General features: G+C 37.9%; 1 protein-coding gene across 5 annotated transcripts in view; it reads right to left on the minus strand.

The window, feature by feature from the left end:
- The window catches only part of MGAT4C (MGAT4 family member C), a 91576-nt gene that overhangs the window by 23716 nt on the left and 40636 nt on the right, over positions 1-27224 (minus strand). For 4 of the 5 annotated variants that reach the window (XM_072146515.1, XM_072146517.1, XM_072146516.1 and 1 more), the window contains one exon: positions 19979-20047. The gene's annotated coding sequence lies outside the window, so the exon portion shown is untranslated. Of the gene's footprint in view, positions 1-19978; positions 20048-23145; positions 23180-27224 lie in introns of those variants that run through there. The other variant, XM_072146518.1, reaches the window with a different exon arrangement.

Here is a 27224-nt window from a genome sequence, read left to right on the forward strand (position 1 = left end):
AGCTGTGTCAGGCAGAATTTTGGGTTGTTTTCATGGCTTCCATGTTAACTTTGTCGCCACCCTGCTGTGTAATCCACAAAATATACTGGCAAACTTTTATCATGTACCGATATTATTTGAGCGCTTCTTGCTCACCTCCTTTGGTTCCTCTCTGCCACCCATTGGTTTGAAGCCTGAGTCCATTTAGGGTATGTCGCCATGCCACTCTCTAGCCTGCTGCCGCTGCCTCTGCATGCCGTCCCCTATAGTGTCAGGGTCAATTATTGCATGTTTTAGATGCTATCTAGCTTCATTCTGTCACTCTGTCATGGCCATGCTGTTGCCCATAATTTTGGCATAATGGTGCGATTAAGCAGCCTCAGAGGCATCCATGCATGCTGCCCCTGCTGTTTCCTGTCCATTTCCGTGGTGTTTCCATCCTTTTCTGAGGTTCCCAGGTGTTTGGCCAAGCTTCCCTGTGCAGAGCCTTGGTCCCCTTGAAAAATGCTCGAGTCTCCCATTGACTTCAATGGGGTTCGTTATTCGAGACGAGCACTCGAGCATCGGGAAAAGTTCGTCTCGAATAACGAGTACCCGAGCATTTTAGTGCTCGCTCATCTCTAATCTTAAAGTATCATTCCAAAATGTTACAAATAAGGGCTATATATTTGTTGTATATTGGGAAACATAAGGGATTCTTAAGATGTCCTGGGGGAAAGGCAAACTGTCCAAGCCATTTTCTGAAAGACATTTTACACTTATGACATAAAATTAATCACCTCTCTTGTCTTATTGTACCTTAGAAACGACAGTTTAAAACTGTGTATACTGCAGAAAAAAATACTTAAGGGTTTTACACATTCCCTTTTGATTTATTTTTTCTTGAATTAATTCTTTTATTGATCAAGACACTGTAGCTGAAGTGCTCAATGGCAAACTTTGATGAAAAACTCATTTTAGAAAGAGATTAATAATGTGGCTAGTAAAAACCAATTTTCTCACATTTAATCTCCTAATCTATTTTACATTATTTCCCTGGGGTATTCTGAACTTCACAGATACATGGTCCTGTGCAAATAATCAATTATACTGGGAGACGCTCGTAAAGGTGTTTCTTGATATATATGAAACCTCAAGCTTTCTAAATAGATTTTCAACAGCAATGAAATATATTACAGCACAAATATATATATATATATATATATATATATACAAATGTTGACTTTTTAAATGAAAAGAATATCTGAGCATATTATAATATATGAAATGTGTGTGGCTGAAAATTAATTCCTACTTTTTATAGTCTTTTGTTGAAGATTTAGTAAATGTTTGTCTTTTAATTTACACATGGAATTGTAATTTCCAATTATTTTATAGTAGATTAATCTGTATTTTCTAATAAAGGGATATTCTAGTTTCAGTGAAATATGATTTTATTGTATATCCTTAAAGGGTTTGCCCATGATTTTTACACAATAAGGTCATTTTAACCCCTTTCTTTTAAATTTTACTCAGTTTTATTGCTGTTTTAGCTCCTATCACTCAGTGATGGTCGGTGTAAAATACTAGAGTGTGGGCGGCGACAAGCAGACACTTCATGATTCGTCTAGCACTGTGAGATGTTGTGTGCTGACAATGTGCTATGATTACCAGGGTCCAGGGTTTATCTACAGTATTATTTATATTCTGCACATTCTACTAGTACCTGACACATAAAAAGAGAGATGAGACAGATCAGAGATGAGACAGGATGAGATCCATGAGATGGATATAACACACATACCATGAGTAAGGCTTAAGTAATAGCCGAAACGCGTAGGTGTTTGGACCTACTTGTACACTATGTACAATTTTTAATAATGACAAAATAAAGGAAAGAATCATTATTTTATCTGAATGTACTACGGAACTCTTCTTTTTTTGGATCTAACACACAATGACACTCTGCTAAATCACCTATAACACACAGTCAGCTATACTATATCTCAGCTACAACACACCATCATCTCTGCTATATGCCTCCTTCCCCTATAAAGAACTTATCTTGCCTGTAGTTTGTATACAAAGTCTATGCATGCTTCTTCTAGCCATCAGGAAGTGTCTGTTTGTGAGCTTGTCTTGTAATAGAGGGGGAGGGGCTGGAGAGCACACTGCATCCTGCAGACAGAATAAGAATCTGCCCTACCCGACCATAGAAGATTTACGGTCAGATCCTGGGGCAACCAAAATTGTATATGCTAGTACTGATAGAAACAGGTTGGAATTATATCTGTGAAATGTTATATTTTTGTTAATAATAATCAATTAGAGAGTCTGTTATTTTATTATCCTGAGTATATTTAAGAATCTTGTCTTCGCAGGAATACCCCTTTAATTCTCAGTTTTAAGTCAATTAATTAAACCTGTCTATGATTACTTTCAGGTGATAGAAAAGTGTATGGATCATATCACAAAAGTGCACCACTCATTAAATGACGGTTTTGGCATATAAGTCCTATGTTGTTGTGTCCTTCACACTTATACTAGGTGCTCTTAAGTGTTCGACAGGTAACACCAGAGCTCTAGTTTATAAACCATGTGGTGAGTAGATACAAAACTTAACTTTTAATAATGCTGAGTAAAATAAAAAGAAATTGATGCCAACATTAAAATTTGAATGACATGTGTTAAGAAGAAAATATCAATGGAAAGTTTTGTCAATGCAATTGCCTTACTCGATGTGGGGTATTTCCCCACTGTTTCAGAAACCAACATAGGTAATGCGGGCTACAAACACCAGCTTAGAGCCCCCTGACATGTTTCACTGGACAACCACTTCATCAGGGCAAAAGGAGCTATGGCAATAACTGAGATCTAGGGGGTCATTTACTAAGGGCCCGATTCGCGTTTTCCCGACGTGTTACCCGAATATTTCCGATTTGCGCCGATTTCCCCTGAATTGCCCCGGGATTTTGGCGCATGCGATCGGCTTGTGGCGCATCGGCGCTGGCATGCACGCGACGGAAATCGGGGGGCGTGGCCAAACGAAAACCCGATGGATTCGGAAAAACCGCCGCATTTAAAACAAAAAATGTGTTGCGGAGCTTGCACTTACCTTCACTCAGCCCAGCTCGGTGTATTCCAGTGCGTTCCAGGGAACGTCAGCGCAGCAGCGCCACCTGTTGGACGTCGGAGGAACTGCCTTAATAAATCCCGGCCGGACCCGAATCCAGCGCAGAGAACGCGCCACTGGATCGCAAATGGACCGGGTAAGTAAATATGCCCCCTTGTGTCAAGTGAACATTTTATATACTAGAAGTGTCATTTCTTACAGTACACAAAAAAGGTAATTTAATTTAACAAGACTCATTTATTGGTTTACATTGTGTGTTTATGCTCTCATTTGAAATTAATAATACTAACAGAAATGTAACAAAGCAAATACAACATAGAATTAGTTTTGTCATCACACATTTTCCATACACCTGAGGGGACAATGGATTTAAGTGACACTTCATTAATTGTCAAGAAAAGCTGTAAAAAAAACCTACCGGAATTATTATCTGGTCAAAACAATATGAGAAATGGCACAAAAGATGTTGATATACACATACAACTGCAGTATAATCATTGTGAAATACTTGAGGTACAATAAAGATGAAATTAAATAGTCCTGTTTCCTTGTTTTTCCTTTTTTCAGTGATGCACTATATAGCCTATTATTAGTAAAATATTTTTGTTCTATTATTATTACGGGGTGTTAATTCCCTAATAATGTAATTTAGAAGTCTGCAGTTAAGAACAAATATACAACAAAACCTTGGATTACAAGTAACTTCATCTGCAAGGGATTTGCAAGACAAGCATGCATTATACAAGCATTCTAACTTGCTTTACAACAAAAATCAATCTTGCAATCATCATGTGAGCCCTCCCCACCCTCTCACAATACTGTACTGTACCTTCCTGTCTCACAATATTGAAGTAGTAGAAGAAATAAAGGCTAGATATTGTGTTACACATGACTAAATATGTTTTGGCTGTTTTTGGCTTATTACACTTTTTACACATTTTCCCTATTGGAGTAAAATCGTAATGCAATATCAAAAATCCCACTTGTATATTTGCAAAAAAGTGTTTACTATACAGAAAATAATAATATTTTGTTTTTCTCAAAAATGACATGCACCATAGTACTTTGGCAAAATATCATGAAAGCCATATGGAGTGTTCATACAAGGCGAGTGTTTGCTGTATTATACTAACTGCTTCAGTTGGTACCAACATTTTTCCCTTGTTATGTCTTTAATTAGATAGCTGCCCCCTGTCACCTTCAGGGAGGGGGGATAACTGCTGTGATGCATTGCCTCTCCGGGGCTACCAGATCTTTAACTCAGCAATCCATATTACAGCCTTCTGCTTCTGGTATATGGACTGCTTTGAGATGCACCAACTATTTTAAGTGGCTCATAACAAATTAAGCTAGTACATTTCTTATTGAGAGTGACATATAATACACCAGCTTTAGAGAGATCTGCCACCAGATTTTAACCCACTAAACTACTAGTCCACTAAAGTAGGGTATTGTCTATTCTTTTTAGAATTCCCTCTTTTCTATGAAATCTTGCCAACTTACCTATACAAAAATCTCCTACAAGGTAATGGAAAAAAACTTAGTCAAGTTTAGAAGCTAAGCGGTTAATTTCCTTTTAATACTTTTGATGTCATATTAAAGATAAGAATATATATATTAGATGGAATTGTATAAAGGACATTTCATACCCTATTTGTAGTGTAATTGGGTAAAATATGGTGACAGATTAAGTTTAAGTTGTCAGCAACTTTTATAAAATGTTATCTCTGTCTGCAGGTCGTGATTCTAGAAATTGTTACTCGATTTTCTTGTCTAACAAAGCTGATCTTCCACTTTTATCAAGTATTGCACCTTAGTATTGCATAGTTAATTCCATAGGTTTATTATTTACATTTTAGTACATTGGCTATGTGCACACTCTTTTCCATAGAATTCCCCCTATTTAAGTATTTCCCTTTGGTGCTCAGGAAAGTTATTGATTAAAAAAGACCTTATTCCTTTAAAGTACCTTTCCATTAAACGTCACTTGGAACATTGTAAATATTCCCTGCTTAATTTATGAGCATTAGTTATAGCTTGCATATCTTTTCGGGTTGTTACCAACTACAGTAGGAAAGTAAATCATAAAGGATTTCCAAAATCCACTAAAATGTCACTTATAAATGTCATGTCATACACGTGTAATCCTATTGCTAAGGTCTAATGATTTAATTAGCAGTGAAAAAGCTTTATAATGACACAAAAGATAGGGAGAAATGCCTGCAGCAAAGTTTTTTTTTCCACTAAAATCTAATATTCAGTCCTTCCTATTGGCAAATTGTAATAAAAATGACAGTACAAGAATACACTCTGAGATCAATATCATAGCCTTGGACAGAGGACACTGTTAATGGCTGAATAGAGCTCACATGGCTGCTGAAGATGAAATCAGCTGCATTGTATATTGTGGAACTGAACAATCACAATGACATTTAGTTCACCTGTCTCTATGATTCATTTATCAATGGAACATTCAGTGCATTTTAATGTGAAACAGAAACAAAATGAAATGTTTCCATTGCTGGAAAAAATAAACCTTTGACCTGCAAATTAGTAACTAGTGAAATTAAAATAGGAGTGAAGGGGTATTCCAGTAATACCAAATTATCTTTTAGACAGAGGTTTACCAATAGATCAGCGGGGCCCATTTGCTGGGCACCCTATTAATCATGAGGATAGAGCAGCTTAGTCTCCCTGTTTGAATGTGAAGGTATTGAATTACTCTTGCTGATTTTTTATAGGTCTAATGTACATGTTTTTGTAGTCACAAATGTTGCATGTCTGTAATTGTGGCAGTTTCCACACCAAAAGTGGCAAACAAATGGCTCAAGACCAGACACAAGGCAATTTCGGTATGGACAATTGTGTAATAACAGACATGTGACTTTATCGGCCCAAAAATACTCACATCAGACCCATAAGAGTTTTGATAAATCTTACTCTAATCTTCTGTTATCTATGCAAAAACATGAACAAAACAGAGCTACTGTGCACCCATATGATTGCTGCTCTATAAAACTACTGGGACTCAGGAACTTAGCTATATTGATTGTTGTTGGACTCAAGACCACCATAGAAAGAAGACTTAGGCAGTAGGAAACGGCTGCACCAGAACTGCAGCCAGGATCGTGCTGTATCAAGAAGCTAATTTGCATAAAATACATAGGAAACCATATATTATCTAAAATGATGACAGCTCACTAGAATAAAATAATGCTATCTTTACTTGAATTGAACCAACATAAATGATAAGCCTAAAGAAGACCTGTCACCAGTATTTTACCAACCTGACTAACATTACCTGCTGATAAAGGGTTACAAGTCCTCCCCATATCACCTAACATCAGCTGCCAGTGGGGCACTGTACCTTATTTACAGACGTTTTTCAGATATGCAAATTAGCTTTCTTGACTCATGTCAAGTGGTTTGACTCTTCTCAGGCTGCCAGTGAATCATGCCCCATTATTTTGACTGACTGCTCAGTGTATCTTCAAATCACTTTTTTAATCCCTTATACTTAGGGACTGTCTGCTGACATTCAAATATATTCATATAAAGCACTATTTATAGGAAATAGTGTGTCAGTTTATGCAGTGCCTTGTGTTACATACATGTAATGTGACCAGAGTGAAATCATTGCAGGTCCTTTAGCCTTCTAACAAAAGCAAACTACACACCATGTATGTGATCACATAAAATCACAGAAGCTTTCATCAGTTTCAAAATTAACTTTTATATTTTAATAAATCATGACATGTTTACATATTTCTGAGTTTTCAGATGTGCTTTTCAATGCTTAACCCCTTAACGCTCTGCGCCGTAGCTCTACGGCGCAGAGGTATAAGGGATGTGTGAAGAGGGCTCACGGGCTGAGTCCTCTTCATACAGAGGTGGGGGTTTTTGCATTTTGCACAAAACCCCCACCGCTAATAACCGCGGTCGGTGCTTGCACCAATCGCGGCTATTAACCCCCTAAACGCGGCCACCAAAGTCGCCGGCGGCGTTTAAAAGACGGCGGCGCGCGGGCGCCGCCATCTTTTTTTCGATCGCCACGCCCCCGAACGTCATCGGGGGGCGGCGATCGGTTGCCATGGTAGCCTCGTGTCTTCTTTTGACACGAGGCTATCTGGCAGCTGCATATTCGTTACAATGAGCCAGTGGCTCATTGTAATGAATGTGCTGCAAAAATGCCATATATTGCAATACAGAAGTATTGCAGTATATGGTAGCAGCGATCTGACCATCTAGGGTTAATGTACCCTAGATGGTCTAAAAGATAGTGAAAAAAAAAAGAAAAAAAAAAGTTTAAAAAATAAAAAAAATCAATAAAATATTAAAAGTTCAAATCACCCCCCTTTCCCTAGAACGGATATAAAACATAACAAACAGTAAAAATCACAGACATATTAGGTATCGCCGCGTCCCAAAATGCCCGATCTATCAAAATATAAAAACGGTTACGGCCGGCGGTGACCTCCGAGGCGGGAAATGGCGCCCAAATGTCCGAAATGCGACTTTTACACCTTTTTACATAACCTAAAAAATGAAATAAAAAATTATCAAAATGTCGCACAGACCTCAAAATGGTAGCAATGAAAACGTCGCCTCATTTCGCAAAAAATGACCCCTCACACATCTCCGTGCACCAAAGTATGAAAAAGTTACCAAAGAATAAAGCAGTGTGTTATTTGGAGCGAAGAGTGAAAGTCGTAAAAACTGAGCCCACAAGAACGTGACGCACGTGCGTTTTTTTTTCAATTTTTCCACATTTGGAATTTTTTTTCAGCTTCGCAGTACACGGCATGTTAAAATAAATAACATTACGGGAAAGTAAAATTTGTTACGCACAAAATAAGCCCTCACACAGGTCTGTACACGGAAAAATGAAAAAGTTATGGATTTTTGAAGTTGGAGAGCGAGAAATGAGGCGAAAAACCCTCCGTCCTTAAGGGGTTAAGTCTATTCTGCATTCTGGTTCTGAGGTGTATTATTCGGCTTTGGTCCAGTAACTTCATTAAGAATGTTAAACCCAAAATCATCAAACTCCGCCTCCACCATAAAAGCTGCCTGTATGGTGCAAAAATTGAAAAGCAGAAACTTGGAGGGGGTAAACCGCGTTTTCAAAGACTCCAGGGTTTAATAAATAACTTCAAAAGCATAGAATATGTTAACTCAAACAAGAAAAATATTAATGCAAAAAGCCTTAAGCAACTCTAATTTCATAAAATAAAAAATTAGCAAGTTGGGACAACTAAGAAGTCTAGGAAGTAAGACAAGTTTGAATATCAAAGAAATATTCAGCATCAGCAGTAAAAATAAAACTTTAATGCTCATTTACAGATAAAAGCATATCTACAATGCAAATTGGAAATAAAAGAAGGCAGTTGTCTGGTGTGGACATTCACTATTCATTTCCCAGGTTATAGAGGTAAGTGCTTATTAAAGCATTATATAGCACTCTCTTGAAACAGTGGGAATTGATGTATTCTTTTAATGAGCATCCAAAACATTTGAGAGGGAGAGATCAGCTTTAGAAAATTACTGATCTATAACGACAAATATCTACTTTTAACCCCATTAATAAATAAAAATGATAAGATTGAGAGTTCTATTTAGATATACATTAAAGAAAGACAAAAATCAGAACATAGAAGCCCCAAGAGGGAGCTACGGCGAAGATGCAAGTCCCAGAACACCAGAACCTACACAATGAAAGTCAAGCTAGGGCGCTTCCTCCGATCCAGAAGATATTGGTTTCCAGTGCTTGTCAATTCCTCACCACACTATTTTGGTATTAGAAGTAGATGTATGTAGTATATGTATGATGTACTTCTAACACAAAAAAAATGTACTACTAGAAACTGGAAACAAATATCTCCTGTATAAGAGGTAGCAGCTTGGCATTGACTTTTTATAATGAGACATTAAAATGTATAAGTGTTTTTTAATGACATATACAGTAGTATGTATATAATTTCCCCATGTTATTTGTGGTATATTGAAATTGAATCAACATATATATATAGGAATTATACAGTATATATTATATATGCACTTGCCTCTCAACCAACCCAAACTAGTTTCCTTCCCTCTAATGATGAGATACAATGACCTTGAAAATGCTACTGATCTAAGTATTATTCCAAAACATGTCCCTAGACCTCTTGAAAGTCAGACATTGATTTAGAGGGAGCTCCCTTGCTTAGCTGCAGACTGGGGTCATAGTTTTGCCACCCTGAAAAATTATTTGAATATTCCTTCCTCCTCCCTCCTAAACTGATATTCACCTCTTAATATCTTCTTAATATCTATTGACCAAAAATATGGATTGAAGTATAGAAGAATATGATTACATAACAGTCTATGAAGTGGGGAAGAATGAAGGTGAAAGAAAGATCTGACAGATTGTGGAGAGACTGGAAAAAAGTCTGCGGGAGCTAAATACTAACTAAGAGTTAATAAAATCTCATTGATAAGCTAACAACCCACTAAAATGAAGTATATGTAATCTCGGAGAATATAAGCCGTTATATGGCCAAAATATGAAAGATTGTATAGCCTTTAAAAAGTGACAATGCAAGTCTGCTCTGAATGGCACAGCTTCCCTTAAATGCCATGGTGTGTGCCAGGGTCGGCTCTAGATTTGGCGACAGAGCCTATGTGGGCCCCTTTGCAGTGAACTCGCATGGCAGCATTTAAAATGCAGAAACTAAAACAGTCTCCTGTTTCCTAGTTTCTAATACCAAACAGCCACTCATGGTTATGTTATATAAGCTTTTGTGACAAAAACTTGGCATTTTGGACCCCTAAGGGGTACACAAGGCCAATTAATTATCCTTTTATAGACGGTCCAGAAGGTGCAGGAACCGATTTACAGTTGTCCACACAACCTCCGGATAAGGCACAACAATAAATCACAACCCTGAATGGCTAAAAGACCCCTTTCACTAGCCTTAGTGAAACAGAACTAAGAGACGGATGTGGGGGCCTCGTGGATCGAGAAAAAAGAAAGACACAGTTTAAACATTTAATTGCCCTAAGGGCACACTACACAAACAGTACACACAATGGGGCACATTTACTAAGGGTCCGCGGACCGCGATTCTGTCGGGTTTCCCGACTATTTGTATTCTGCACTGAATCGCACGTGATCGGATTGTGGCGCATCGGCGCCGGCTTGCATGCGACACAAATCGGGGGCGTGGCCGTCATACAACCGGACTGCTTCAAACAAACCACAGAATTTAAAATTCAAATTGTGTCGCAAGATCAGCACTCACATACACTGGGAAGAAGATGGTGTGTCCCAATATATATATAAGCAGAGTATAAAGTACACGAGTACTACAAGTATCAGTATGCAGTATGTTAGTTACCTTGTGTGGGCCTAATGGAAATGGATAGGCTGCACTTAATGATCCTTCTTGCGATTAGTGATGGTAAATGTTTTTCCAGAAGAAATACACTGGTTCTCGTGGGTGCTCTGATTATATTAAGTGCAGACACACCCCTGCACACCCACAGGAGGGCGCTTGGGATCCTCCTACCTGGTATCAGGTCCAGAACCTTGGAGGAGTTCTAGCTTCTCAAAGCTTCTGGTCTCATTGGATCCAGGTGAATCCCTGGATCATATTAATACCAAACCTGACCCATTTGCTATGGTTCCATTCAGAGTTATTTGTATCTCTGTGTCCAAGAATGCTAGAATCTAGTGAGTCAGAGCTATATGATCCACTAGCTATACCGATTCCAAAAATGTATCTGCCCTTGGGCTAAGATGGACCATAACTCCATTACGGTAGTGAAGTCCTTTGAAGCTCTACTACCTGGAGATTTGATGACACTCTAGTTCAATTAGGCTAGACAAGATGAGGCTGGAGGGAAGTGGTTGATTTGAGTAGTATAAGGCCCCCTGGTCATATTTATCACAGTCCCCTCATACCTTATGGATTGATTAGACACAGCCCCACCTCACCCCCATGGATTCCTTATATACAGGCTTTTGTGGGCCTCCCAGCAGCTCTGAGCCCCAGCACCTGCCCAGCTAAGCCGAGTGCTGGTGCAAGCCCTGGTGCGTGCTCATACTGCAAGTTACCACCACATATGGGATATTGGCATGGAGAGATTGGGTATCAAACTTTGCAGAGCATTTTGGTATTTAATGCACTGAGAATATATGTATATTTGGAAAAATACATTCATTTAACCAAAGAATTTTAAAATGTAAAATATTGGGGGTATAATTTCTATAATGGGCTAAGTTTTGGAGATTTGCTATAAACTTCTCCCAACCGTCCAAGAGCTGGTGATCAACAATGCCTTTTCCAGTATGATGGAGCACCTTGCCGTAAAGCAAAGGTGATAACTAAATGGCTCAGGGAACAAAACATAGATATTTTGGGGCAGATTTATTAAACTGTTTGAAAGTCTAGTTGGCCATGGCAACCAATCACAGCTCAGCTTTCAATTTGCCAGTGCTCATGAATATTTTAAAGGCGAGCTCTGATTGGTTGCCATGGGCAACTAGAAATATTCTGGCTTTCAGACAGCTTGATAAATCTGCCCCTTTGGGTCCATGGCATGGAAACTCCCCAGATCTTGATCCCATTGAGAACTTGTGGTCAATCATCAAGAGACGGGTGGACAAACAAAAACCAACAAATTGTGACAAAATGCAAGCATTGATTGTGCAAGAATGGACTGCTATCAGTCAGGATTTGGTCCAGAAGTTGATTGAGAGCATGCCAGGGAGAATTGCAGACGTCCTGAAGAAGGGCCAACACTGCAAATCTTTACTTGCTGCATTAACTCATTCTAACTGTCAATAAAAGCTTTTGTTACTCATAATATGATTGCACTTGTATTTCTGTATGTGATCAAAACATCTGAAAAACACACATAAAAGCCAGAGGGCAACAGAACATGTGAAACTATAATATTTGTGTCATTTTCAAAACTTATGGCTATGACTGTAGAATCTGAACTACTGGAATTTTTTCAGAACAATGGCCCTTCCTCCCTTTCACCAAGCAATCTCCGGAAAGTGCATAAAATGTTTATTTGGGGCACAGGAAAAACAAAGGCTAGCTCAAACCTTGAAAACAATCAATGAGATAAGGAGAGTAGATTCCCAAAATAAGACTACCCCATTGCAGAACCTAGCGGGACCTATTACCACACTGAGGGATAAACATCGCTCGCTGTTGCTATATTTATATGAGAGACAATTACAAAGGACGAAGGATTTTACTACTCATAAGAGAATAAAGCTGGCAAGCTTTTGGCCTCTCAATTGAAGGCCTGGCATCTTAAGTCCAAAACCCCATACCTAATGCATCTTCACACAGGTGGGAAACTCACACACCCTCTGGATATCATCAACAGGTTCAAGAAATATTACACCTCCCTTTATAATTTGAACTCCTTTGAAGATAGATGAGGTCAATGTTCCTTTTTGTGTAGTCAGAGGTTCAATAAGCAATCAAATCGTCACCTTCTAAAAAAAATCCCTTGTCCCTGATAGGCTCATTGGGGAATATTATAAACATTTTCCCACATCTTAACTCCTCTCATGACTAAGGTGTTTGCTATGGCAAAGTCCACAGAAAACCAGCAAGCATTAATAGCAACATTCTGCCTGTGCCTGACCATGAGCCTGGATTCCAATTCTGTACCTTTGCCAAGGCACCCTGCTGCAACAAGACCATCCCGCTTTGCGGTGGGCTCTTGTGAAAACCAGGTGCCACTTAGACTCCGGTCTCAGGTGTCGGCTAGTGCCATCTCCCACGGTGATCCAGGGGTCCACTGACCCTGAACCCTGACCCAGGCTGTGGACATCCAGGTGAACATCCTGGAAGCTATTAAAGCTCTCTACTCCAACCCATCCGCCAGAGTGTTCGTCAACGGTGCGTTATCGGAACCTTTTGAAATTACCAATGAATCCCCCCAAGGATGTCCCTTGTCCCTGCTGGTATTTATTCTCTCCTTGGAGCCCCTGGCGGTTATGTAAAGAACGCTCCAGATATTCAAGGTATCCCTGTAGGTGAAAGCTTCAATCTTATATCTCTTTATGCAGAGGATATTATTTTCTCCCAGAGATTTCACTGGAACAAGCAATACTGGCAGTCTCTAGATTTAGCAAACTGTCCTAGTATAAACTAAACACGCAAAAAACGCAAGCTATGCCCCTATTCAAATTTCATTCTTCTCTAGAGCTTTTAAAAGACTAATACCCATTTGACTGGAAAATGAAACATTTAGGTCGCAAATTGTGTAAACGTAATGAAAGAGAAGGCGACGCATATCAAGAAAACAAAGGATGCATGGATTGGGAGGATAGCAGCCTATAAGATGTTGTTTCTACCTAAGGATTATATTGCCAGCTGAAAGTGGTATGTTTTTTACCCTCTAAAAGGCTTATACCAATGCATACTGGGGGTCATTTTCTAAGGGCCCGAATTGCATTTTCCGTTGCGTTACCCGAATATTTCCGATTTGCAACGATTTTCCCTGAATTGCCCTGGGATTTTGGCGCACGTGATCAGATTGTGGCCCAGCAGTGCTGGCATGCATGCTACGGAAATCGGGGGTGGGGGGGGTGGGCGTAAGAAAACCCGCCGGATTCGGAAAAACATTTTAAAAATAAAAAGTTTTGCTTGACACGCGCTTACCTGCACCCAGCGTAGGATGGTGAACTTCAGTGAACGATGATGGAATTCAGCGCAGCAGCGACACCTAGTGGACATTGGGTGCACTACCTTAGTGAATCGCCAGAAGACCCGTATCCTCCGCAAAGAATGCGCTGCTGGATCGCGACAGGACTGGGTAAGTAAATCTGCCCCACTGTGTTGCTTGGTTATAATAGTTCCAGGCTCAGATTCCAGTCTCATATCATTATAACAGCTAAATATCACCACCAGTTTTGTTTTGTCCTTTACAAAGCAGTTAAATTATTTTCTAACTCAAGTTTCTGTCTTTGGAGAATAAATTTCTGTAGTGAAGGCTTCTTGCAAAGCTTAAAGTATTCATCATAGACCAACTGATTTAATTTAAGCTGAAGTAAGTGAGCATTTTGCAGATGATAACATTAGTAACTGTCTTCTCATAAGTAAATATTATGAGAAATATTTCTTACACATTCCAATGGAAATTCAAGTTTATTTGATTTTATATCATTATTCTATAGATAACTGCGAGACAAAGAATCCTCATGGAGCTGTTTTCTACAGCAAACTGACTATCTAAGGCTCTCATTAGAAAACATCTGAGTTCTGAGCTGGACAGATGTAATTAAGTCATTTTCCACAGGGACAAAGGAGGTTGATATGTTGTTCAAGTAGCACTTGCTTAGCAGTAAAGATACTTTAATTAGAATTTTAGTAAAATTGAGGGCAATAAGTTACTATCTAGCATCTGTCTTAATGCAATCTCTTCAAAATGAAGATAAATTAGGCTTATGCGCTATGCAGATATGATACATATTTCATTTTACCGAGGCAAACAATGCCATTATTTCATTCATTTTGTTCAAATTGCTCTACATATACAGCATATCTTAAAATAATGTTGTAAATGAAAACATATAGCATTGTACTCAGGAACTCATTACTAACCTATATATTTTAAGTAAAATCCAACGACAGTATTAATGGGCTTGAACAACTGGCTAATATAATACTAGCTTCACACTGTAGCTGTGCTTTAAAGAGCTCTCCAAAGAAAGATATTTGGAGGACAAAAGAAATAAGAGTAGAGTTAAAATCATTAACTATGATTCACCTTTTAAATCCTCCCATTTAAATGATGGTGGCCACCACTTATCTTTATTTACTTTGTACTAATGTCCCAGACTACAGTCTAGCAGGGGTAGTGGACCCACTGTACCACCGCAGACAGTGATGTAAGTCAACACATGGGAGTGGAGTCTAAGTGGCACTCGGTTTTCACCAGATCCCGCCGCAAAGCGTGTTGGACTTGCTGCGGCATGGTACCACCAGTTTTCTCCACAGGCACAACTTTGTCCACGATAGCAGACAAGTTAGGGTGCAGAATCGTGAGGCAGAGATGGAGTCATGAAGAGGCAGGAGGTCAGGACAGGGGGCATGGGTTCAGAGTCGGGGACGTAGCAGAAGGTCAGGACAGGCAGCACAGGAGTGAAGTCAGGAATGGAATATAGTGAAATCACTATAAATGCACAGGACATAGGGTACAAGCTTTCTCTAAGACAAAAGGCACGAATATCCAGCAGGGAATAAGGGAAGAGGCTATTTATTAGGAACCAGGTAGCCATCACTAATTAGCGGTGCGCTGGCCCTTTAAATTCTACAGAGCCAGCAAGCATTCACCCAAGTAGGCGGGGACGTGTGCACCGAGCCACGGGAGATGCCGCTGGAGCACATAGAGGTAAGTGAGACTTTAGCCTGCATGGAGGAGCACACGGGGCACACGGGAAAGGGGGCATTTATCAGGGCTTCTGTGTCACACCACATAAATAATAGCAGATGCTAGATTATTTTCCCCTTTCCACCTCCTGGAAAGGGGAGCACAATAAATACCTCCTGATTTTGTTTATGTGTTGGCACAGGGGTACAAATACCTAAGAAGCCTGTAGTCTAGCTTATGTGAGAAGAAGATATAACACCTGACTAGATGCTGGAGGCTTCAGCAGCTCTCCTGCTTTTGGCTACCAAAAAAACAGAAGGGGGCGTCTATGGAATGACCTTAATTCCTTACTGCTGAAGCCACTTTGTACCTTCCCGACGCAACTCATTTTTCAACAACTATAAGTTGTTATAATTTTGAAATACTTTAAAATATCCAAGTGATTTTGAAATAGTTTTCTTGTGACACATTGTACTTCATATTTGTTGAAAAATTTTGCTGGTATGTTTTGCATTTATTTATGAAAAAACAGATATTTGATGAAAACTAGCACAAATTCTTTTTCAACACATATTTATAACAGCAAAAAATACTAACTGCTTTACGTTGACACAGATTTTATGCATCTTCTCATTTTTGTAGGATGTTATGGGGCTTTGAACTTGAGGTGCGATTTTTCACAATTTCATAAAAAATGCAAAATCAGACTTTGGAGGGACCTGCTCAGATTTCAAGTCACTTTGAGAGGCCTAAATAATATTAAAACCATATAAATTACCACATTATAGAATCTATGCCCTTCAACTTACGTAAAACAACGTTTATGAAGTTTGTTAACCCTTTAATTGTTTTACAGGGGTTAAAACAAAATTGGGTGCATTTTAAAAATGTGCACATTATCAGTGGATAAAATACCAAAACTCTCCACAAAGTTTAATACCCAATCCCTCCTGACTATAACAAACCCCCATATGTGGTGGTCACCTGCTGTATGAACACATGCCAGGGCTTCAAAGAGAAGCTGCGCCATTCAGAGAAGATTCACATTTCCACTTTTTATTGGCTATACAATCTTTATTTTTTTCTGGCACTTTGGACATATAAGGGCAATTTTTGCGACATGAGATGCACTTTACAAATTCTTCATTTTAGGGGGTCATTAGCTTATTGATGAGATTTTATTAACTCTTGAATGTGTGGAAGAAAAGAAAATCGAGAAAAAGTACTCTTTGGGGGGCCATACACCGTACATTAAAAATACAATATTGTCTTTATTCTATAGATCACTACGATTATGGTGAAGCCTCATGTATATAGTTTTTTAAAAATATATTTATATTTAATTTTACTGAAGAAAACCTGATATAGAGAAAATCTCATTCATTTTTGTATTGCCATCTTTTCAGAGAAATAATTTTAATATTTCTTCGTTGACAGAGCTGGTTTAGGGCTTATTTTTTATGTGTTGAGTTGTTCTTGTCAGTGGTACTATTTTGGCACACATCATTTTTTTAATCATTTTTTGGAACATTTTTGTAGAGGGATTTTATGAAAAATTTCAATTTTTTGCACATTTTTCTGGTTTTGTTTTTACAGCGTTCACTATGTGGGTCCAATCATTTTACTGATTTATTGTACAGATTATCATGGACACTGGGATACATAGTTTTTATGTGATTTTGTGGAGTTTTTTGTACTTTATTAAATGTGTATATGGAATGTTGGTGTTTAGGGGACTTTCATTTTATTTAATTAATTATGTATTATAAAGACTTTATTAAATGTTTTAAAAAAACTTTCCTAACACAGTGTAATACAGTGTAATACAAAAGTAAATTTTAGACAGCAATGTAAAAATGCATAAAAAACATGCAAAAACATTTTGGATCTAAAATGCTTTATTTAGATGCATCAAAAGTTGTGCAAATTTTCACATATGAAAATTTGCCTGCTGCAGCAAGTGCGAAGGCTTGAGGACAGCTGTGGGCCCACTCCTCGCCGGTCATGCCTGTCTTCCACCCCCATCAAGACCCTCTACACTCCCCCTGCCGTGAAGGTTGGGGATTGGGCAAAATAATCGCAAGTGCTAGTAATAATCTAACATTTGCGGTTATTTCAGGGATTCTACGCCACTGATAAATATCCCCCAATATTTCTATAGATTAAACATAAAAGAGGGAATGCTAAAAGGATATTTCATATACTAATAATGATAATAATTCCTTTATTTATATAGCGCACACAGATTACGCAGCGCTGCACAGAACTGAGAATGTGATTTGTCTAGAGGTGTTAAAGCTGGTGACAGGTTCCCTTTTGATATCAGTGGTATGACATGCAGTATGCAAGTTCTTATTGAAGCTTGTATTATTGATCTAGATAACCTCTGTTATTAGTTTTATAGGCTAATCATTAATGATGGGACTTTTGCCTTGTGGCATTATAAATAAAGATGTCCCCTGGCCATAACAGGAAAACACATTACATGCATGTGTCTGTTGTGTGAATCTCTCTGGTCAATATCACTCTATCTCTGCAGGGAGAAATTAGTGCTTATTGATCAGGTAATCACAGACAACAGAATGCGGTGATAAGGTGATCATTTTGGGCTTGTTTTGCAGTTGCAGATCCTGAGTATTTTCAGTCATTAGATCCACTAAACATTTACTACAGACTGGGGACATCTAGAAAACAGAAAGTGCTGACACTGGGGGAAGACAAGGGTGGAATTTTATCACCTATTCTGCGTTATCCTACACTACACTATTGTTGTGTTAGATTTATCACTGTGATAATAAATTGTGGTGCAGCATAAGACTGTCAGGTCCTACTTTAGACCTTCATTAAGTTGGTCTACACCTTTTGCATGATCATGTCCCTTTGACAGAGGTCATGCCACTTAGTAAAACTAGTAAGAAAAGTGACAGAAAGAGATGTAAAAGCCTTGATGAATGTGGTGTAAGGTATTTTAGACAGTTTTTGATGCAAATTAAGCCATATTCAAAAGTGGACTACTGCATCCCCCCAATAATCCCAAGCACAGCAGCAAATTTTGGATAAAATGGCTAAAAAAAGGGTTTGAGGAGTTACAATAGTTCATAACTTCATTTAATTGAAATGATGTGGCAGGACCTTAAGATTGCTGTGCATATATAAATGTCAACAAACCTTTATGGGGAAGATTTATTAAGCTGTCTAAAAGTAAGAATGTTCTTAGTTGCCCATGCCAACCAATTACAGCTCTCCTTTTAAATATTCATGAGCACTGGTAAAATGAAAGCTGAGGTGTGATTGGTTGGGCTACTAAGAACATTCTTACTTACAGCTTGATAAATCTGTCCCAATGTTCTGAAGAAACAAGAAGACTTGTGAGAGACTGATCAAGTCATAATAAAGGAATCATTTTCTTAAAGTTATTGGGTGGTTTCAAATTGGTGTTTTTTTTTTAAATCAGTGATTTTTCACTTCAAGGACATCTACCACCTAAATGAAATACTAAGTGCAAATGAGCCTGAGGGGCCTCAGGTTCCATTAACACCAATGAAGGCTGGAGTCCCTCAGGCTCATTTGCATACAGTCCTTTATCCTGGTGGTAGATGCCCTTTAACCCATTTTGGCTTATGGACACATACAGATTGGTTTTATGTTCCTGGCTTCAGGAAGAGAAAACTTGAAGCTAGGCCCATAGGCCAAAATAGGTTCAGCAAAAAATCGCTGATGTGAAAAAAACGCCAATGTGAAACCACCCTAAAGGTGGTTCTCCAAGCTATTGATTTATGAGGGGTACTTAGATTTTCACAAATGGCCAAATAAATGAAACTTTTTATGTCCTAATGTCCTTTTTATGTCCTTAGTAAAACCTAACATTTCAAAGTGATTTTTTCATGAAAATATATATTCCTATAATGTATATACTGTATAAATCATAAATAATTAAATGATATTAAAATGATATTCTGGTTTTCATGATGTGATTTATTTAAGCAGAGAATATAATATACTGTGCTTTTCTAATAAACATACATTTCATTTTACTTACATGTTGCAATACATAACTGCAGTAACCTGTTTCTAAGAAGAAAAATTGGTAAGACATGATTATACAATGGGGAGGAGAATAATTATGATTATTCCCATTACCATTATTTCTATATACATTTGCAAAATTGTTTATATACAACATATAAAAACAAGCATTGAACAAAAGAAAAACTAACTAGATTGCTGCAGTTGAAATACAGTAGGTCTTTGTCTATGAGGACTTAAGGTTATTTTAGAAAAGGAATTTCACATAGTTCTATAGACAAGTGAATTTAATCAATGTAACATCCCTTTAATAGGCAACATTGTTAGTTGCAGTCAATGAAGTTACTTTAAATTGTAATTATTAAGGATTGCAAAACATAGAGAGAACTGCTACAATATCCCATAGGGCTAAATCCTTGAGTAGCAACTAATTGTTTAGGAAGTGTTATTTTTATATGACATTACTTATTTACTTCTTACCTTTAGTAATACTCACTCCGGTGTTATTCAGTATCAACTCAGATCGTTTTTCATATTTCCGTATTAATTCTAGAAATAAAAAAAAACACATTTGAGATTGGATAGCAACTTATATATGTAACTGTACGGATACTTCTTTAGTTGATTGTGACTATTGGTAAGCAAAATATCAAAGACTCACTTTGCAGAAGAATTCCTGGATTTTTCAAAATATTTAGTTGTGGTCTAAATCTATTTCATTAGAGCCGATACTGCTCCCTTTGGTATACAACCCCCTCTCGTTGTCTGGAACACGGATTTTTCAATTAAAAGCTTCAATCTTCTTTTATTTATTTTATTTACAATTGTATTACATTCCCCTCGCCAATTCCGCCTCCCAAATCTATGGGATGAATGACAGCAGCATTTTGCAAGGTTTGTCCGATGCAAATCAAAAAAGGTTTAGATTTGATTTGGTGGCTGAAAAATGCCAGATTTGTACCAATCTAGATCAGCTCATCTCTAAAAATGACAGAATTGATTTGTGGAAACAACAGATGCATGTTATTATTACTTAGTGTCTTAGTGTATAATATGATCTGATAACACATATCACAATTTAATAATGCTGTTCTTACTAAGATTGGCAGTGTTTAAATACATTTATTTTCTAAATTTATTTAAATTAGAAAATATATATGGACAAAATTGTTGGTACTCCTTGTTTAATGACCAGAGATGGTCAGAGAAATAACTTGAATTTGACAAAAGTCAAAATAAACATTTATAGAAAAATGAACAAATCAAAGACAGACATTGCTCATCATAGACATAGTTCATCAACAAAATTTTAACAAAACTCATGATGCAGGCTTGGACAGAAGTGATGGTACCGCTGAAAAAGTTGTGAGCAAAAGTACAGGTTAAATCAAGATGTGTCCACAAATTAGCATTGTATGTGTCTACAATCTTGTAATCAGTCAGTGGCCTGATTAAAGATTATAAGATCATCTCCAAGCAGCTAGATGTTCCTGTGACTACAGTTGCACATATTATTCAGAAATTTAAGATTTATGGGACTGTAGCCAACCTCCCTGGATGTGGCAGCAGGGGGAAAATATTTAGGACAAACCAAAGAGACAAATAATACAAATGGTAACAAAATAGCCCAGAAAAACTTCTAAAGAGGTTAAAGTTGTACTTCAAGCTCAAGGAATATCAGTGTCAGATTGCACCATCCCTCGTTGTTTGAGCCAAAGTTGACTTAATGGGAGATGACCAAAGAGGACACCAGTGCTGAAAACAAATCTGGAATTTGCAAAACTACATGTTGACACATCAACTCTATGTTCACAGACTGAAAAATTGGAGGAGGCTATGTTATGTTCTGGAGCTGGTTTGCTGCATCTGACACATGGTTACATATACTAAGGGACAGTTTTAATGTAAACTTTGCACATTCTTTCTAGTGCAAACTAGTGTATTCACTAGGGTCCATACCACATATGTGTCACACGCAACCGTTTTGTGGCTCAGCTGCACTATGCTTCATGCAACACAAATTTGTGCAAATTTGGGCATTCCAGTGCTCAGTGGGACCATGCACCAGATTTAACATGCAAAGTCTGACAGAGGGGGAGACAGTTTAACACCCTGTGAAACTACAACATGGGAGGCTTTGATAACCCCCGGAAGAGCCATTCAGGCTCATTAGCATAATTCTCAACGTTGATTTTAGAGGGAAGCAATTGATATCAAATATAAGAAGAGTACCACAGCCTCGGTGCCTGGATCATAATAAATTCCAAGAGAAAAAAGATTCAAAATATAATTTTAATAATCCAAACAGAAATTTTTTGACTACTGGTTCTATTGTACATTAATCACATCTAAACTCCAGGCCATGTTTTTCTTATTGCAGAAACTTGATGCCGGATAAAACAGATAACGCACTCCCAAAAGAATACATCTCTTAGCATTGCCTTTGCAGATACATGAGCTAGGGATTTCACTCTGGGCAGTGCTTGATACTTTGGCTTTATTGTTTACTCATAATTCACAAAAGAGTCAGTTAAAATAGCACTGCCAAATAAAATTGTTATTGATAACTTCAGTTATCTGGTGTTCTTCTGCTTAATGCTAAATATGATGAGTGATCTAGCCATGCTAATAAAAGTAATCAGTGAGATAGGGTTGTCCACACAACCTCTGGTATGGCACCACAATTGCCCACAATCCAATCCTGAATAGTTGAAGGTCCACTTTCACTAGCCTCAGTGAAACCCAGATTTATCAGTACATTTATCAGTACATATATATATCTCCATAACTAACATATGGAGTTCTTAAAGGGGTATTCCAGGAATCAGCATAATTCAAATATAAATGGGTCCTTAAAATATAAGCTTATATGTAATTAGTTGTTATTTAAAATTTTGCTCCCTTTAGCAGAAAATGCTGGTGACATAGACTGTAATGAAGAATTAAAATGCTACTGGCCCTTTAATCAGTCCGTTAATTTCCTCCGCGCGGTCCGTTGCAGAGCATACACAGGATAGAAGATGGCCGCTGGTCACATGTCCACATCACATGTCCTGGGCAGGTCATGTGATCACCTCTATGTTTGGATGTAGTCAGTTGGTTGCAGTGCATCCAGTATGGCCCGTGTTGTGGTGATGGCAGTTACACATCATTACTATGGTAACAGAGCAAGAAAACCTGTTACATCATCACAAGGAGCAGAGCATAAGAGGGAGGAGGAGTTATTGAGAACTAAAGGATCTTGGGACTTGTAGTATACAGTGGCAGCCATCTTGGTGATAACTTTAGGGAGGCCATAAAATTTTGTGAATCATAAAATCAAACTATTTAAGCTTCATATTGTGACTAATGACATTGAGTTTTGTTACATTCATTTATTTATAGCATTATGGGGTTTTGTATCAGACGTTCATATTCCCGAAATACCCCTTTAAGTTTTTGTCTCTTTGTAAAAAGTGGAGGGAATTCTAAAAAAAAGTCCTCAGGTCTGTGGAAGTGTCAGTTGCTTCACCCCCCACAGAGTAAATTACACTCTCCATTTTTTCTTCCCCTGAAGCCTATACCACCCAGTTAACTATGTTATTTAGTTAAGGTTGGGGGAGTGAGTGACATGTGTTCCGGCAATGTTGAGCTTAATGCCCCCTTACCCTGGCTGTATGGTCTATACTTTCATCACAGGGAGATTTAACATAAATGTGTGCGAGCAGAACTGATCTAGTTGCCCATAGCAACCTATCAGAGCTCAGCTTGCATTTTTTCACCGCTGTTTATAATATTAAAGCTCTGATTGGTTGCTGTCGGCAACTGGAAAGTTCTTCTCTCAGACATTTGTGATTAATATCTCCCAATGCTTTGGAGAGCCATCACAAAGCCCTGATCTAAATGATATTGAAAATTTATGGGCAAAGATCAATAGGTGGCCTCCAAACATGGCTGTTATATCAGTTCTGTCAGGAGGAATGGGCCCAAATTCCTACCAACTATTGTGAAAAGCTTGTGGTGCTATATCCAAAATGTGTGACCCAATTCATATAGTTTAAGGGCAATGGTGCCGAATACTAATGAAATATGAGTAAACTTTTGAATTTGAAAAATATAAATAATTTTGGTAATCTAAAACAGGAAAGTTTCATTTCCTGACCTTACCTAACCTTATTAGTGGGATTCTTGGAGGTAGAGCAATACTTATTGTTGAACTGAAATAAGAAATCCAGTTGCAAAAGTCCTGGTTTTGGCTCAAGGATAAGTTAGACATTTAGAAATAAGGTAAATATAAATCTAAGAGGGAATATATTTTGAGCCATCAGGGGCAATATCCTAATTCCACTTGTGCCAGTTCAGTCTAGTGATGTGTACTTTTTAGTTATTTGAACCCTTTGCTCCTGAAACAGCAGAGCCCCATATGAGTAGCAGTGAAAATTGCAGATTAAAGGGAACCTGTCACCAGGCATCTAATTTTCACTAAAGGCAGGCGGCAGAAGCTCATCTGCAGTGCAAATATGTCTTACTGCCTTTTCTAAGCAGTTAGTATCCAATGATATCATTGTGTCAAAGTACAGACACTTATAGTGCAGTCTCACAGTGCCTCCAAAACGAAGTGCATCAGTGTCCCCAACAATTATAGTTTCAACCATATTCTTAAAGTAGTACTAAAGAGGCTAAGCCTCTACAAGTTACATTATTCATTTATGCCCATTCAACATTTCTTCTATATGATACTGCCCCAGTGATGAAATCCTTTGCTGTTTTGTACATGTATAATAGATGTTCTCTCTTGTAGACGACAGGCCTATAGTATCCTTTGATCATAGAATGAGAGGATCTGTACTTCCTGTTTGAGTTCAGGGTTTGGGTGCACCCTGAACGACCCGGTGATTTTGTCAGATTGGTTGCTGAACAGCCAATGTGGCAAATTTATGTCCCTGGCTACCAGCCATTTCTGTGATTGGCCAAGAGCACACCCCTAGCCAGTCATAGCCATGGCTAGTTTCTAGATGCACCTGAACTCAAATGAGAGGTTCTGATCCACTAATCTCTAAATGTGACCAGTCTATGTGCCATGGACATCAATGATGACATGTGCGGCACCACTGATGTCTGTATCTGAAATATTTCTCTTGTAAGACTTGGCTACAATTACAGCCATTAAATGCAATCTCTAAGCTAGCCATATGCATCCAGATGACTCACATGATACACTCAAGCTTGAATATATATATATATATATATATCTACATACTGCTTGCGTATTATGAAACCTAGACCTGTTAGTATTCTTATTCGTAATGAGATTGTGGATCTCTTTTGCATTTATTTGAATATTTCCACATATTAGTTTTAGTTTTAAAAATGCATTCCTCCTATAACACATCAACTTTTACTCCAATGCACAGAAATCATTTCTGATTATTAATAACATCCACTATCTGCATGTAGGTCTAATATCTTTCCAAAACCCCGGGTAATACTCAAGTGTGCAAAAGGAGAATAAAAGACATAGTAACTAATCTCTTTGTTGAAAAGAAAGAAACATAAGACATTAAGCTGCGCAAAAGTAATTCTATGAAATCCAGTAACTATCATGATGCTAAGTAGAGGATAAAAAGACACATTGGCAGATAAACATGTGGACTTACTTGACTTCAATGTACGTATTGTACATCCAAGCTTCAAGACAGCTGACATGGCTTGTGGAAAAGCACTCTACCGCCATGTGGAGTTCAAAAATAAATAATGAATGTCTCAAAGGTATAAAATTGTTTGCTTTTATTGATCGCGAAGCTTTACAGTCTTTAGGATAGCCCTTCCAATGCTGTATTGAAATTCCATTCAGTGAAGAGAAAATAAATTGAAATGCCTTAGGCAGGCAGTGTGATGAATAAAACAAAAGCACTGCAGGCCTCTTCTATGTGAATTAAAATTTCAGATATTCTCCTATGGGGTACTGCATATTGAAAATTTGACTTGCATCACCTCTTTTTTTTATATTTGTCTCAAATTGCCTCAAATCTTTAAGTCAACTTTGCTTTGTTGATATGTGCCTTTCATGTCTCTACCATTTCTGTATTTTATATAAGATTCTGTAAAACATTGACTAGCTATTTTTCTTTTTTTTGTGGGGGGCGGGGGCTGTACACATCCAACCCATGTTGAAAAAGTTCAATGTGCTACATATCTAAAGTGAAGCAAGTATTAACCACTTAACCAACATTGGTCAGCATTGACCCTATCATAAATGTATGAGAAAGTTTAGATGTGAGTGTTGATGATCTCTGGAATATGTGTTGGTGCTATATAAACAACAGAAGTGAAAGAATAAATACATATATTTTTAAAAGGGAATAAGTCACTGCTGATCCACTTTTTTATCACAGCTTTTTATGCTTACAAGCTGAGAACCGATTCCAAGTGAGGAAGAAAATTCATCCAAGCACTTAATGAAGGTTTTCTTGTGGCTAGGCCTACATTACCTAAACAAATGGAGCAGGAAACTCACAGTATTGTCAAGAACTCTTCAAAAGCAGGAATTACCTTTGTAAAGCCCCTTTATGTTATTCTGTGAAATCAACCAATATCTTCAAACAGGTATCCATTACTACATAGAGGGACTTGCATAGACAGCATTTTGATTTTTAGATTTAATCATTCTGCCTATAAAAGCATATATGAGAGGTTGTGTATTGTTAACAGTTGTTAACTGTTAGTTATTTGTAGAATGGGAAAAGCAATATTTAGAGATGTGCAAAGCAATTCAGATGAATTGGAATTTGAACTTTTTTGTGAATTTCATGGCAGTTCATAGAAATAAAGTTTCCACAAATGGTGAATACGTGATTGTAGAAATTAAAAGCACTATATCACATGTTAGGGCATACACATAATCAGCAGCTATCCATTCCCTGAGATATCACATGCTGTTAAAGCTGCTTTAAAAAGTGACCAAGTAAACCACTTCCTGTACCTTATCATGAACACTTACACATGTTTCTTTCACTGTCTAGGGTGTTGGCATCATCCAAAAATCAACTTTGAAGTGAGATGTACAATGGAAAGTACAATAGGCTTGACTTTAGATCTCCACCAACCAGTTTTTATCCAATTTCAAAGTTAGTTTTCTGGAGGATGGCGTCATGCTGGGCGATGTAAAAACATTATCTGGAAGGTGTTTAGATGCTTGACATCTTAATTGTAGTCTTTTTTAGGTAAATTTCTGCTGACAGGTTCCCTTTAAATTTCTTATTCTGCATCATCCCAGCCATTAGCTTGCTAACTACGCATAGGAAGAGACACTGTTTAATAGGAAAGAGCAAAGCAGTTTTGAGGGTGACCTTGTAATTGATTGTTTAAGGGGGTTAAGGACTCAAGACAATATGCTGAGTGCTGCTGTAGTTGCTTGGATACTGGTATCTTTACACCATCTATACACCTTGCTTGCTCGTGTGTGTAGCTTGTTAAAGTTTAGGGGCCCCGACACAAAGCACCTGAGCCCATTACAGTCTTGTTACGCCACTGTTACCATCTAAAATCTTTGCTTATCTGCTGCATTGTGTAGCCTGTCAAAATTTGGGGCTACAGCACCTTTTTACATAAGCTCCCTGATACACCATCTTAAAACTTTGTTTGCTGATTTCTTAGCTTTTAAAGTTTTTGGGTTGATTCCCCTTTTGAAGAAGACTAGAGATGAGCGAGTATACTCATCCGAGCTTGATGCTCGTTCGAGTATTAA

This window comes from Engystomops pustulosus, chromosome 4, assembly GCF_040894005.1.
Source record: "Engystomops pustulosus chromosome 4, aEngPut4.maternal, whole genome shotgun sequence".
NCBI lineage: Eukaryota > Metazoa > Chordata > Amphibia > Anura > Leptodactylidae > Engystomops > Engystomops pustulosus.